The sequence below is a fragment of the Heliconius melpomene genome, chromosome 5, assembly GCF_056956725.1.
Source record: "Heliconius melpomene rosina isolate 202511_hmr_F chromosome 5, ASM5695672v1, whole genome shotgun sequence".
In the NCBI taxonomy this organism is placed as follows: Eukaryota; Metazoa; Arthropoda; class Insecta; order Lepidoptera; family Nymphalidae; genus Heliconius; species Heliconius melpomene.
In genome coordinates, this window is record NC_140393.1 from 2217502 (window position 1) to 2232453 (window position 14952).

At 33.4% G+C, this 14952-nt stretch overlaps 1 long non-coding RNA gene across 1 annotated transcript; it reads right to left on the reverse strand.

The window, feature by feature from the left end:
- Nucleotides 1–263: 263 nt before the first annotated feature.
- On the reverse strand, nt 264–6085 carry LOC146538855 (uncharacterized). Its single transcript, XR_014877988.1, has 2 exons — nt 5329–6085; nt 264–2646 (listed from the first exon to the last, which is right to left on the reverse strand). It is a non-coding gene; the product is annotated as an uncharacterized LOC146538855 (long non-coding RNA).
- Between the last annotated feature and the right edge of the window lie 8867 nt (nt 6086–14952).

A 14952-nucleotide genomic window follows, 5' to 3' on the forward strand; every position in this document is an offset into this window, starting at 1 on the left:
GCGAGGGTATGAATTATTATTTAATTATATTTTCATTTCTTCGCTCTAGCACCAAAACAAAAGTCCTTGTTTTGCTTACTTCGGCAGAAAGTGGGAAACGGAGTATTTTAACACTAGGTTCCCTCTGCGTACCCTACTATATGCGTAAATGCGTGAAGCTAAGCTGAAAAAAATATTAGTTTTGTACTAAATATGGACATGTTTAAATGTAGGTATATCTTATTGTAATATAAGCTTCTTCAGGTTAATAATAGAAACAACCATTCGGTTCCAACACTTTATTGATAGATACCACTGTGCCGTAAAGTAAGTGTATTTGCCGAGGCTCGGGCAAGGAATGAATCCCGACTACTAATTCCATGCCTTTTATATTATTAGTCAAATCAACAACTATCTTGACAAATACAATTATAACAAAATTGTGTCATTTGACTTCACAAAATATTATTTAAAAATTTAAGCCAAAGAAAATAACAACTTTATTAGAATTATTATACCATAATTCTAATAAAGTTTAACAACAAAATACTAATAAAAATAACTTTACATTATAATAAATTCACAACGCTAACAGCTCGGCCTTCCTTTACCTTCGAGTCCCCTCGAAAAATTAGAAAAAAAAAAATAACCAAAAATTAAAACAGACATTCATGTATATAAAACTTAATCTTCTCGGCCATCTTGCAATTAATTGTTCCTACAATTACATATACAATTAAATAATAACACAAAAAGAATAAAAAAAAAACTTAAACAACACAGATATATCTGTTACACTCCTTAGTTGGCTTATCAGCCTCATGTGTGAACAGGTTATGATTTTAGCCAGGTGTACTCATCATTTGACTTATCGGTCTTATGTACACCCAAACTAAAATCATATTACATCAATTTCTTACTCACTAAACTATTCTAAATCATTATCATTGTCATTATCATTATCATTATCATTATCATTGTCATTGTCATTGTCATTGTCATTATCATTATCATTATCATTATCATTATCATTATCATTATCATTATCATTATCATTTTCAATTCAATATCTGTTACACTCCTTAGTTGGCCTATCGGCCTCATGTGTGTACAGATTATCATGTAAGCTAGATGCACTCATCATTTGACTTATCGGTCTCATGTGCACTTATACTTACTCATCATCATTTTCATGTTCTAAATCTCTACTCAACATGAGGAGATTCATTCCCCTCACAATTGTTTATTTATCATAATCATGGTCATTATTATATTCAATTCAATATCTGTTACACTCCTTAGTTGGCCTATCGGCCTCATGTGTGTACAGATAATCATGTAAGCTAGATGCACTAGCTAGATGCACTCATCATCCGGCTTATTGGTCTCATGGGCACCTATAAGTATAGTATACTCATAATAATTTTCATGTTCTAAATCTCTACTCAACATGAGGAGATTCATATCTCCTCACAATTATTTATACCATCACTAAAACTATCAACTTTACCATAAACTCTTCCTACACTCTTTATCAACTTTCATAATCATTCAAAACTTCATTATTAATTTCGACATTTGCTCAATTTCTTTCCTTGCCCAATTTCATCACTTGCGCATCTGCTATTAACTACATCAAAAATTAAACCTTCTAAAGACTAGTCAACCGAGTCAATCAAGTCATCATCAGTATCATTTAAACCGATCCCGATTATAAGATATCCAAGGAAACATTTTTATGAACTGAAAATACTCCTTGATATTTTCCACTTTTGGTAATTGAGGTATGATCCTTATAATCTTGCTACAAGTTCTTTTTTTTCTATTTACCATTTTTAATCTTAATATCGCGTTGAATCCCAACCACCTAGTAGTCACTTACTTTGTAGTTATTAAATTCAAAATATTCTTTAATTAAAAAAAACTTATTATAAGCACTCTTGAATCGTCGCATGAACATATAAACAAAAAGCTACCACCGGCTCGGAAGGCAGTTCTGCTGGGAAGAGCCGGCAAGAAACTCAACAGTTGCTCTTTTGAAAGTCAATGGTATATTTACTATTACATTGGCTGGCAGCTATCCTGCACTACATTCCAACATGTATATCCTTTAAATATTCTTGTACAGTGTAATAAGCTTTACTTGTTAGAATTTTTTTGTTTTTTTTTTACAAATACTTTAAATTTTGGAAGTGGCAAACTTGGAACACAGCGGAATTTTATTATATACACGTATACTCAGACCGATAAAAGACTTATTAACTTTTTGGAGGCGAAAACTTGGCGTAACAAGCTTATCTTTATTTCTCGTTCCTATCGTATGTCCATCACTATTTTTACTATGACAATGTTCATTTTGTCGGGTTTATCTTTGAAGACATCTCGCAGAGAATCTCGCGCTCTTTTAACCTTCTTACGCCACTGTTATTTATTTTCTTTATTTTTTCTGATCATTTGTTATTCATAAATTTACTTCTTTTCTTTTTTTTCCGCCGCCTGAGTATTATTTTCATTTCTATTTTCTTGACAATTATGTTTAACATTGTTGTTATAACATTACTTGTCCGTTTGTACGGGATGTAGCAACTGCTTTTAATACACGACTGTTCTTATGCGTTTCAATAAATTCTTTAAAGCTTAGGAAGCTTTTACTCGTGAATGAAGGAACTAAAATAATGATTTAGTAATTTTAAAGTTGTTTTCGTATTTTTGACAGCATTTATAGTAATAAATTTATTATAAGCGTCTATTATATATGAGTTTCTTTAGAGGCATTAATAAAGGGAACAATTTTATATTCTACAGTAAAAATATTTTGTTTGTACATTTAGTACTTTTGACTGGAATGGATAGAGGGACACTTAAAAGGAATAATAGAAAGCAAAAATGTCTATATCTTTTAAATTTTCTTGTCTGTTTGTATATGATTATGTTTATCTCGGAAAGTGCTGACCCGATTTACTTAACTTACACGAATTGCGGTTTTAACTCAGCATAAGATCTAAATCTTGTTTTAGCAAAATCGGTTTATAAATAAAAACTATCATCATTTAAATGAATTTAAGGCATTAGTTCGCCTACGAATATATAGCAATCTACACCTATAGTTATACTTAACGTATATTTTAAATCGACTTCCAAAAGGAGGACGTTGTCAATTTAACTATTTTCGATTCGATATTCGATTCGGGTATATATATATTTTTTTTAATATGCAGTTTTTATTTTACAAAGAGTATTATAAATCCTCACCAAAATAAATAATTTATTAACATTTAAGGCTGTTTCTGAACGAATCATATTTATTCATTGACATCAACACATTTGACTGTCAGTCAATTCTGGTTATTAAATGAATAATCATGTAGTTTAAGCGGGCGGGCCACTAGTGTGGTGTATGGTGAATGGTGTGGACAGATTTATCAATTTTTGGAACAGAGTGGAACATACCTTGTTTTGCGATAACTACATTCAAAAAAAGGTTTCTAAAGTTTTATCACCTTCAAAATACTCTAAATCATATTTGTTTTTTTTTTTTCAACAATTGCCGCCTAACAACTTTTGGAACTATCAATTTGAATCTATTATGAATAACTATATACCATTCCTTTTTTTTATAATTTTGATTTTTTTCTTGTAAATATCATTTCAATTTCACTTTCGTCTAATATACGCTTTATATTTAAAATCTCGCCATCTGTCTTTTGCATTTCAGTTACTTTCTGTTTCTATTCTTTTAGCTAAGTTGTTATTATGAAGCCACCATCTTACCACCCGTGTTATTAAAATCTCTTTTTTTTTTAAAGTCGTTTGCCGGCTGTAATATACGACGGTGATGATTTTTTTTTAAGTTGATGTCATTTCTTTAAAATGAGTTAAACCTAAGCCCAACATCCTAATTGAAAGTTATTTACTATATTAACGAAATAATTCTTCATATTTTTATTTTATCACTCGAGTTCAATACATCGCCAACAACACATGTTTTTTTTTCAAAATTTTGCTCTACAGTCGCTTCTATCTTATTAATATTTACTACATGTTTGGCCTCCATTAATTGTACTCTAATCCTTTAATAAAAGGACATGTTCTTACCAACTGAGGTAATACGCACGCTTTCTAACACACGCACAGCCGTAAACGCTATACGTAGAAACGTACGAACGAAATTTGAACAGATTTCTAAAATTTAATAACTTAAAAGCAGCTCGGACTTTTTAAAATTTAAAATTCAGACTTAAAAATATTTAATTGATCACGATTTTTTTTTAGAATTCATAAGGTTCACTTAAGTTTATTAAAAATGATACAATCTTTTGCTACTCTTATAAACTCTTTTATATACACTTTACATGATTGAATATTTTATTCTGTTTCTAATGGGACTGAACTAACTATATTTTTATTTATTTTTTTCACCACCGCTTTCACAACATTTTTTTTTTTTTGGAAAATTATTTTTTTTTTATATCCGCTTGAATTAGTACAATACCATTATGCACTGTAAAATTATGGCTCAATAATACTGGATATTTTTAGTAAATTATCTTGTATTATAAGAATTTTAATATTAGTTGTAACATTTTGAATTTATTTAAATTTTCATTTTGAATTTAAATAATCTATAGCTTACCGATAGTTTTAAGTATTTACCAAAACCTTTCAGCGAAACGTAAATTTCGAAAATCATATTACTTATTTCTCATTAAAGAAAATCGACTCAGTGATTTTAAACAAAAGGCATGTATTATATATTTATTAACTTACTTTAAGAATTATTTTTATTTTAGCATTTCTTTGTAACCATTTACAAATAATACAAGTTATTAATGATTTTAAATATTCATATTCCAACTTGCTGAATTTCAAGTAGGCTAGTAAATCTTCTGGAACTACAAAATTTCCAACTTGTACTCCTAATCGTATTCTACAATCCTCTGTAGCATCAATAATACAAATCAATAGCCTTTTTACCCTACATTTCACATCTATTTAATAAATTCATTTCATGATAATTTCGTTTCTAAAAGTTCATTATATTTAGGTTTAAAGTAGACGTAATGAGTAATTGAGTTCCTGGCTATTTATACTTTAAATAGTTTTCTCGGTATTCTCGTTAACCAAATATCCAAAGTTTGTTCTTCATTTGAGCGGTTAAATTCGGGAATCGTATTAGAAGTATTTGTAGGTAATATATGTTGATAGAATTGTTTTAAGTATGAGTAGGTTAATTACTTCTTTAATTATGAATGTAGGTACTTCTTTATCAACGCTAATTCATTCTTTTCGTACGAACGGAGTCGTATCTTCTATTCCACATCTACTATCAGAACTAGATGATTCACTCACCAGCATTCTTCTTCGTCGCTTGTGACTGCGACGTGGCCTTAATTAAAGTTGATAACTGCAATTCGCTCGAAAGGTGACCTCGAAGCTCGATGATGCCATCTCAATCGGTATCTGCTAGACGAGCGCGAACTCAGCTTACGACCCAAGATTGGCCCACGTTCACGTTTGCGTCTTCTTACACCTTCATGATAATTTCCATTTACACTCGTGACTCAATCTGAAACTTACACCCAGTTGTATCAGTTTACAAAATAAATAAGTATATAAAAAACAATAATATGTCTACCTATTGTACATAGGTATCTTAATGCATACTGTTAATTTCAATGAATATAAAGATAATAAAAAATAATTGATACTGGCCTTAATATAACCTCTTGATGTGTTAACGTGGAAACACTCGCCACTTCTGAACTATAAGCTTCTTCAGGTTAATAATAGAAACAACCATTCGGTTCCAACACTTTATTGATAGATACCACTGTGCCGTAAAGTAAGTGTATTTGCCGAGGCTCGGGCAAGGAATGAATCCCGACTACTAATTCCATGCCTTTTATATTATTAGTCAAATCAACAACTATCTTGACAAATACAATTATAACAAAATTGTGTCATTTGACTTCACAAAATATTATTTAAAAATTTAAGCCAAAGAAAATAACAACTTTATTAGAATTATTATACCATAATTCTAATAAAGTTTAACAACAAAATACTAATAAAAATAACTTTACATTATAATAAATTCACAACGCTAACAGTAAGTAGAAAGTTATTGTATTCTAATTTGCCTGCATTGTCTTCAATTTACATATAAATTTTATTGCTTATCTTATCAATACATACTTACATAGGGCTTTCATTTTCTTTGATACATCACGATTCACGTCACAATTTATAGGTACTTACGTCAAATTAAAAACTATTTGACTAGCATACAAATAAATGTGGACTAGCATGACACTTATAACAGCTTCACGCTGTATCCCGCACACAGCAGGGTACGCAGAGGGAACATAGTGTTAAGACCCGTCCCCAACTTTCTGCTAAATTCTGGAGGCATTACGTGTTGAGCGGCGTAACTCAACTCCGCGTTTTGTCTTGACACCAGACCGAAGATGGAAATATAAAATTAAATAAATATTTCATTTACTGCAGCCCAAAACTACTCGCGTTTACACTCACACTTTGTACTCCGAAAATTGTTTATATCAAAAAAAAATGTCTTAATAGCTCTATTAAGTACAGCGATATATTCCGCCAATAAATATGCAATAATCAATACATTTTCAACGGAAATTAAACAACGGCTAAATAGTTATCACCTTCCTGCTACCTAAAGTATGAGGGAAATACAATAAAACGAAGATAAGCAATAAAAAACGTAAAATTTCCACTATGATTTAAAGAAGCGACGATACAAATGAACGGATATCGATCGATTTCCTTTCTAAAATAGTTATTAAAACGCAGACAGCGTTACAAACGTTACGTAATGTGAAAATAAACAAATTTAATTTGAAACCCGCTAACCTTATCGATGTACTTTCCCTTTGTAAACACTTTCCATGGCAAACCCGCGAAATTAAGATTAATAAACTGTTATACTATAATCGAATACTTGGTTAATATAGGGTTGTCAAAAGTTTATATACCTACTTGTAAATTATTTTCTTATCTCATTATTTCTATAGCTAGTTTTTTTCACTTCTTACTTCACGCTGTATCTCGCACATAGCATGTAGCAAATGGCACCTGGGAATGTAGTGTTTAATCACTCATTTCCTCACACTTCCTTTCACCATTTTCCGCCGAATTCTATAGACATTGCTAGTTGAGTAGCAGAACTGAACTTCGCGTCTTGCCTCATTACCATAGCGAGGAAATGACCTCTGAACTAAAGCTTTAGAATCAACGAGCTCGTTGATTTAGCTTTTACTATTCTAGTACTTACTTTGAGCTTTCTAAGCTAGTTTCTAGTTAAGGGAGCTTATGACTGCAAGTAACCGTTTTGAAAATTGAGGACTATTATTATACTTAACCATTTCTTGTTTTCCTATTTAATTATGTATATTTTTGTTATATTATTAGAATCTAATAAATACTATATTAACTAAATAAATATGATTTTGAAAAGACGATTGTATTGTCAATCAAAGTAAAACCCTACAGCCCTAAACGTACCTATATTCTAGACGTACTTTCACAAAACCTAACTGGATAGCACGCCTTGGTCGCGGCATGAAATATATCGAAACTTGCGAAAGTGAATATCTATTACTATTATGGTTATTATTCCCACGAAATCCAAAACCTATGTGGTATCTTTCATAGCAGCCTGTCCTACTTTAGATTATATCTAGATGTTAGAGGAGAAATGCGAATTATCTATTTTGTTTATAGGTAGGTATATTAATCAAATGGATATAAACTAGAAAAACAAAATGCATGTAATATATTTTAATTTTGATTGTCGTCCACGATGGTCTGCAGTCTCTGAATGCAAACGCGATGGCTGTCGGTTCGATTCCTACTCAAAGAAATTAATGAATTTCAATTCTTCGCTCTGGTAACAAGATAAAGCGCATCGTTGATTTCCCCTAGGTACTCCACACGCTTTCTTGAAGAGTGGGCGGTGCGTGGGGAACGGAGTGTATACTTTTCTTATATTACTTAATAAAGGTTCCATATTCCTTTTATAATTATAACTTTAATATAATATAACCCCAAACATGGTTATGGCATTCCAACTACCAGTATAATGTAAACAGCTATTTTAATAATAATATAATAAACGATCTTAGCCATAATATACAATCTATTAACCTACTTTTATAAATAAGAATTGTTTTTCAATGTTTGCGGTTCACAACGTGAACGTTTCGTGAATTTTAATTTAAGTTTACACAATTTTATTATCGCTAGGTTCCCTATAAGGTCGGAATATAGAGAGTTCACGGAATGTTATATAATTAAAATGGAAAAATATATTTGCTAGCAATGGCTAACGTACATTTATACAGTATTTATTTTTATATTTTTTACTTTTAGGGGGGCAGCAAAATTAAAATTAACTTTTTAAATAGACTTTCGAGTTAGCTCTTTTCTTTGAAGGGTGCGATTCATAGATTTGCTACAGCTGTTATATTACAACATTTAATTATTGCCGTTTCTAATTTCAAATGTAATTTATAGTCAAAACATATCAATTAATGAAATTTATGATAGTAAAATAATCTGGTCTTAACATATTATATCTGGTTTAAGTTTAGATATATGTGACACCTTCTTTATGTAAGTTCATGTATTTGCTGATATTTTATGTTAAGGGAACTTCACAAAACATCACACATCTCTGGTATTTTACCTAGTAGACTGCCAGAAAAAAAAGATAAGAAAGAAAATAAAAAAAAGAAAAGATAATTATGTAAATAATAATCGAGAAAAGACTAATAAAATTCAGATTACGTATTCGTAACGATCAGATAAAATCGTGAATAAGGCCATAGTGGAAGAATGTTTTTTTTAGAATAATTCATTTAAATAACTACTTTTTGTATTTTAAAAAAAACCACATATACAATATTTCTTCTCTAAGAGCAGCAACGCATATTTCTATGCTTAATTCATTGAAAAATATTCAGTGCAGTATAAACATATTTACATGCAAATTTTATGTAAAAACTATGTACATTTAATTACTCTACATCTGTTTGTTGGCGTTGATATTACATCAGCGCTAACTAAATCAACATTGGAGAACTTGTTTCTATTCGTTTAGTTGAATTGAATTCACTACCACTTCCATATATTACTTATATACTTTAGATAGATAGAAATAGTTGATGCTATTAATGGTACCTAATACAATTTAATGGTGGTTTTACTATAAAACATATACATTGTTTTAAGCTTCACAATGTATCCCGCACAACAGAGTAAGTAGGGGGAAACTAGTGTTAAGACATTCCGTTCCCCATTTTCCGCCGAACTCCGAAGGCTTTGCGTGTTAAGTGGCGGAACTCAACGCCGCGCATTACCCTCGTCAATATAACGAAGAAATTAAAATATTAAATTATTCATTTCCTCGAATGGGAATCAAACCCACAACAGTCGCTGGCCTCAAAACTTTTACAGCATAATATAAAAAACATTCTGAAAATTATATAATTAAGCGAAACAAAAGAAATCTATATACATCTAATAGCTATACGTGAAAAGTTTCTAAATGTCACAGTGACTCACAAACTGAAACCCGTCTCCGTATACCCGACATAATACTTACCACTTAGAATGGCATTCGCGAATATGCTAAATATTATAACACGTTGCCTATACTGTATAGTATTATGCGTGACAATTGTTAGTGAAATAACACTATACATTCATAATATTATTATTATTTTTTCGAAAACAGATTCAGTAAAAAAATTAAAAGAACTTTTTTTAAAACTTAATTGGCTGTGTTTGACAAAGTAGGGTAGGCAGAGAAAAACTAGTGTTAATACATTCCGTTCGCCTTTTTCCAGCCGATTTTGGAGACATACCGTGTTGTAGTAATACCTACGAGGAAATTAATATCAAATGGGAACCGGGAATAGAACCTACAATCGTTGCGTTTACTACAGCCGGCCTCTACACTGTTACATAACACATTTCATTTAAAAAATCCCGAATCTTACATATAACTTTTAATTTCCTTACATTTAATTAAATTCCAATGTAATTTTCATCTCTACAATTTATTAAAGACAATATAGGTTTTTCAAGCTAGTTTCCTTTAAAATTGAGTAAATACATCAAGTAACTATAACTTGATGTAGTAAGACCTAAGGTGTTCTAAATAGCGCTACACTCGTTGCCCAGGTATTACACTCTAGTACCGACATAGACCGTTGGTTACGACAGAACTATCCTAGTGGCATACTAATATCAACATCGCGAAATAAGATAAGTAAGATAAGTTATTTACAATTTCTTCATCTTAAAATTGGTTTTTAGTTGGGTTTGTAATGTTTTCAGTTTCTTATGTGCAGTTTCTTATTAAAAAATATTAATTATTAAATTATTAAAAAATCTGCTCTTTTACCAAGAGAAAATGCTTTTTTTTTAATATACGTTTAGCGCCTCCTATCGTTAAATTATTATAATTCCTAAACGAGGCTAAAATATTTTGATTACTTTTTTTATTTAACTAAATTAAAGTTTTGAAATTTAAACAACACGCTGGTTATGACTTCGATCCTTACCGGGATAACGATTTATTTACATTCTCCCGTCCTGCTAGAAACAGTACGGCGTTGAATTCCACCACTTGAAGTTGAGGGGAAAGCTGGACAACGGAATGTCTGGAGTTTCGAACTCTCTTTCCACACCCTGGAAAAACTAAGTTAGTTTTTATTAATACTGACAAATGCTATCATTACATATCTAGTTACAAGGATTTAAGAACTTCTTCTTCTTCTTCTTCCTCCTGGCATTAATCCCGGCTATTGCCAGGGTCTGCCCTCCTACTCAACCTACTCCACTTTGCACGGTCTTTTGCGTCCTCGGTGGTTAGACCATTGGCTCTCATGTCCTGCATCACGACATCCAGCCAGCGCTTCCTTGGGCGTCCAGGAGGTCTCACTCCAGGAACTGATATAGCAAGGCACTTGCATCCGACATAGTTCTTAGGCCGGCGCGTAACGTGGCCAAACCATCTCAGACGACGCTCTTGGAGCTTATCCGCTACGTCACGGACACCAAGACTACCTCGAATGAATGTGTTGCGTATGCGGTCAGACCGCGTTACGCCGCACATCCACCTCAGCATCTTCATTTCCGTGACGTGAAGCTCCTGAGTGTGCCGAGATAGTGCCGGCCAACATTCGCTGCCGTATAAAAGAACCGGTCGGATGATGCTCTTGTATATCAGCCCCTTGAGCTTGGGCGGTATTCTGCGGTCGCAGACCACACCAGTGACCTCCCGCCATTTGGCCCAGGCAGCGCTTATCCCTTATCGTGATCGATGCCTCCAGACTCGTGCATAACGGATCCAAGGTACCTGAACTTCTCCGACTTAACGGCTGGCTTAGGTCCTATAAGGATGGTGCTCGAGTCCCGGCTCCCGCAGGCCATGTACTCTGTCTTCGACACATTTAGTTTAAGACCGCCGTTCTCAAGCGTACCCTTCCAGAGGTTCACTTTATGCTCCAGCGTCAGTCGGTTCTCGGCAATGAGTGCTATGTCGTCGGCATACATCATCAGCCATGGAGGCTGGTCCTGGATGTGAGCCGAGACAGTATCGAGCACTACATTGAATAAGAACGGACTAAAAGCCGAGCCCTGGTGAACCCCCACTGTGATCGGGAAGGGTCTAGTGTCGCCAACAGCAGTCCTAACCATAGAAGCGGAATCGTGGTACATGTCTCTGATAATCTCAATATAGACCTCAGGGATCCCTTTGGATCGCAATGCCCACCAGATACACTGACGAGGCACACAGTCAAAGGCCTTCTGCAGATCTAAAAAGGCCACATGCAGAGCTCTCCTTTTTTCCCTGTATGCCTCCATCAAAGTTCTGAGGGCGAAAATGGCGTCCATGGTGCCCGATCCTGGCTGAAATCCATATTGAGACTCAGAGATAGTACACTCCCGGCGGAGCCTGAGGTCGATCATGCGCTCGAAGAGCTTCATGGTATGACTCATAAGCTTAATGCCCCTATAACTACCACAATCTTGAACACTGCCCCTTCCTTTGTAAATAGGGGTAATGAAGCTAAGCCGCCACTGATGCGGCATCTTACCAGTGTTCAAGATATGGTTAAAAAGGTCAGTAAGCATGAGCACACCAAGAGAGCCCAACGATTTCCACGCTTCGATCGGAATGTCGTCAGGTCCCACCGCTTTTCCGTTCTTCATGCGTCGAAGGCAATTACGTGTTTCGTCAAGGGTTATCGGGGCAATAAGTCCGAGGTTAGGCGGTGGGTCGTGATGAAGACTGCATGGGTGCTGAGTATTCAGCAACTCTTGGAAGTAGCTTCTCCACCTCTCCTTCACAGAGGCATGACTACAGAGCAGCGTGCCCTGGGAATCTTTGACGCAAAGACATTTTGCGATATCTTGCGTCACTTTATCCCGGGAACGTGCCAGTTTGTAAATGAGCTTCTGCCCCTCCACAGTTTCAAGTTTATCATACAATTACAAGGATTTAAGAACACGCTGTATATACGACAGTTATTTCCGACACCTTGTAATAAATGTATTTATAAACACTTTTATTATTGATTGCAATTTAATAATATATTATTATTTATATTAAATTACTGCTTTTCAATGTGACGCAGTGGCACTAAGCTTGTGACTATAAAAGCGACGGTTGTAGGTTCGATTCCCACTTAAATCAGCTTTACGCTATATCCCGCACACAGCAGGGTAGGCAAAGGGAACCTAATGTTAAGACACTCTGTAGGACGTCCCCCTCTGTAGGCTTTTGCGTGTTGAATGGCGGAATTCAACGTTTCTCTTTGCCTCGACACCAGAGCGAGACACCAGAGCGAGCAACCAATATAAATGTAAATAAATATTATTTACATTGATTATTTATTAAAATTTCATAAGGCAAAGCGCAAAGTTGATTTCTACCACTCAACTACCTTTGGCGGAAAGTGGGGAACGGAGTGTTTCACCCTAGGTTCCCAGTGGGAAGTAAAAACAAACGGTCATAATTTTTTTCTTGTCTTCTTATTTAAAAACAAACAATAGGTTGTATCTTCACGTAAGTAGTATCTAGGTTTACAACAAAGTTAGTTAGGTATTATATAAGTAGTTGAAAAAAAAATCTTTTCCTTGACCAATTTCAATTCAATCTTCGTTTCTCAGATATCTTGGTCAATGGTGTTACAAAAATACATTGTTTTGATTCACCTCGCTGCACAGTATGCCTAATTGTTAACTTTTGGGTAATAGAAGTAATCGTTACCCCATATAATAGCTAAATAACTAAAACTTTAAGTTAATTATTTGGAGAAAGTTTCATTATATTAATTACTTATTGAGTCCATTCGTGGCGCAGGAGCACAAAGTATGACTGTGAACGCGACAAGCGTGGCGTTCAGCTCCGCAAATCTCAATGCCTCCAGATTTCGGCGCAAAATAGGGAACGGAGTGTCCTTACACTAACCTAAGGTAAAACCTGGTTAGTAGTTTTTTTTTATTATTGTTGCTTTTTTTTCATTTAGATGTGAGCAACAACTTTATTATACATGCAAAGTTGGCCTATAATTGAGACATATTTTGTATCAATATATTTAAAAATGTTTGTAACCATTGTAGTCTTAGTATGTAACGTTAGCTTCCTAATAAATAAATAAATAAATAAACCTACATGCGGGATAAAGCGTGAAGCTAAAAAAATTATACAGACAACATTACTGAACGAACTTTTTAAAATCTTTTAGATTTTTATACAAGACCAGATATATCCTCTACACCTTTAAATGTTAACGAGTGAAGGTCACGCTGACGGTGATAAAATATAAGATAAGAGCACTCACTACCACATATGGTATCGAAGGTTCGAAGTCTTCTCTATCTTTATACGGGTTTTTGTAAATTTTTCAATTGTATTCGCAATTCTAAAGGTAATTAAGGTCAATGTAACGTCAAGGTGATTTAATTCTAAATATTTTAAAATTACCTCAGTATATGGGGATAATATTAAATAATAAGTGGGGAACGAAGTGTACTTGGGGAGCACTAGGTTCCCTCTCATTACCCTGCTGTGTGCGGGAGACAGCGTAAAGCTGATTTGATTTGATTCAATTCAATTTTTATTAAATAATAGCATATATATTTGTATAATATTGATATTACTATAGACGATATCATGATTATTATTAATAATAAATATTAGTATTAATTTTGTAACAATTGAAAAAAAATTGGTGAAGATGTGTTCAAATATTTAAAAATAAGCGATATAAAGCTTAACTATAAAAAATCCTAATGCAGAAGGCGGCATTACTTGGACAAATACCTACAAGGAGACAAAAAAAATCGAACCTACGAAAACTTATAACTTTTATTACTAGACTAATATACAATAGAATTTTAATGATAAAATGTTTATCACGATTTCTATTATGATTATGCTATTAAATTGTCATTCAGAGAACAGTACGACGCCTCCGCTGGAAAATCTATGACGAGGCAGAGTGTGGGAGCTTTTAAATGTTATTAAATTCAATCTAAAGTTTTCTGTCAACACTACACACCGCCCACGGGTTCACACATTTTTTAAAACCCACGCAATTCAGTGAAATAAAATATACTTAGTTTACGTAATCTAAGAGTTCATATAAGAGTTGCTTTATTACCTTTCGTATACTAAAAAAAATATATATATGTAGGTATTTTTTTATTGAACAAGAATAAGATAAAATTTAAAAAAATATTCAATTTCGCCGAATTATTCTCTTTTTTAGGGAACGGAGTGTTTTTACACTAGGTTCCCTCTGCCTGTTGTGTGTGGGATACAGTGTGAAGCTGATTAATTTTTTTATTTTTTTGTGATTTCCAATGTAATTTAAAAAAGAGACTAGTCCATTTCAATACCAGACCGACCACAGACCCCAGACAAAA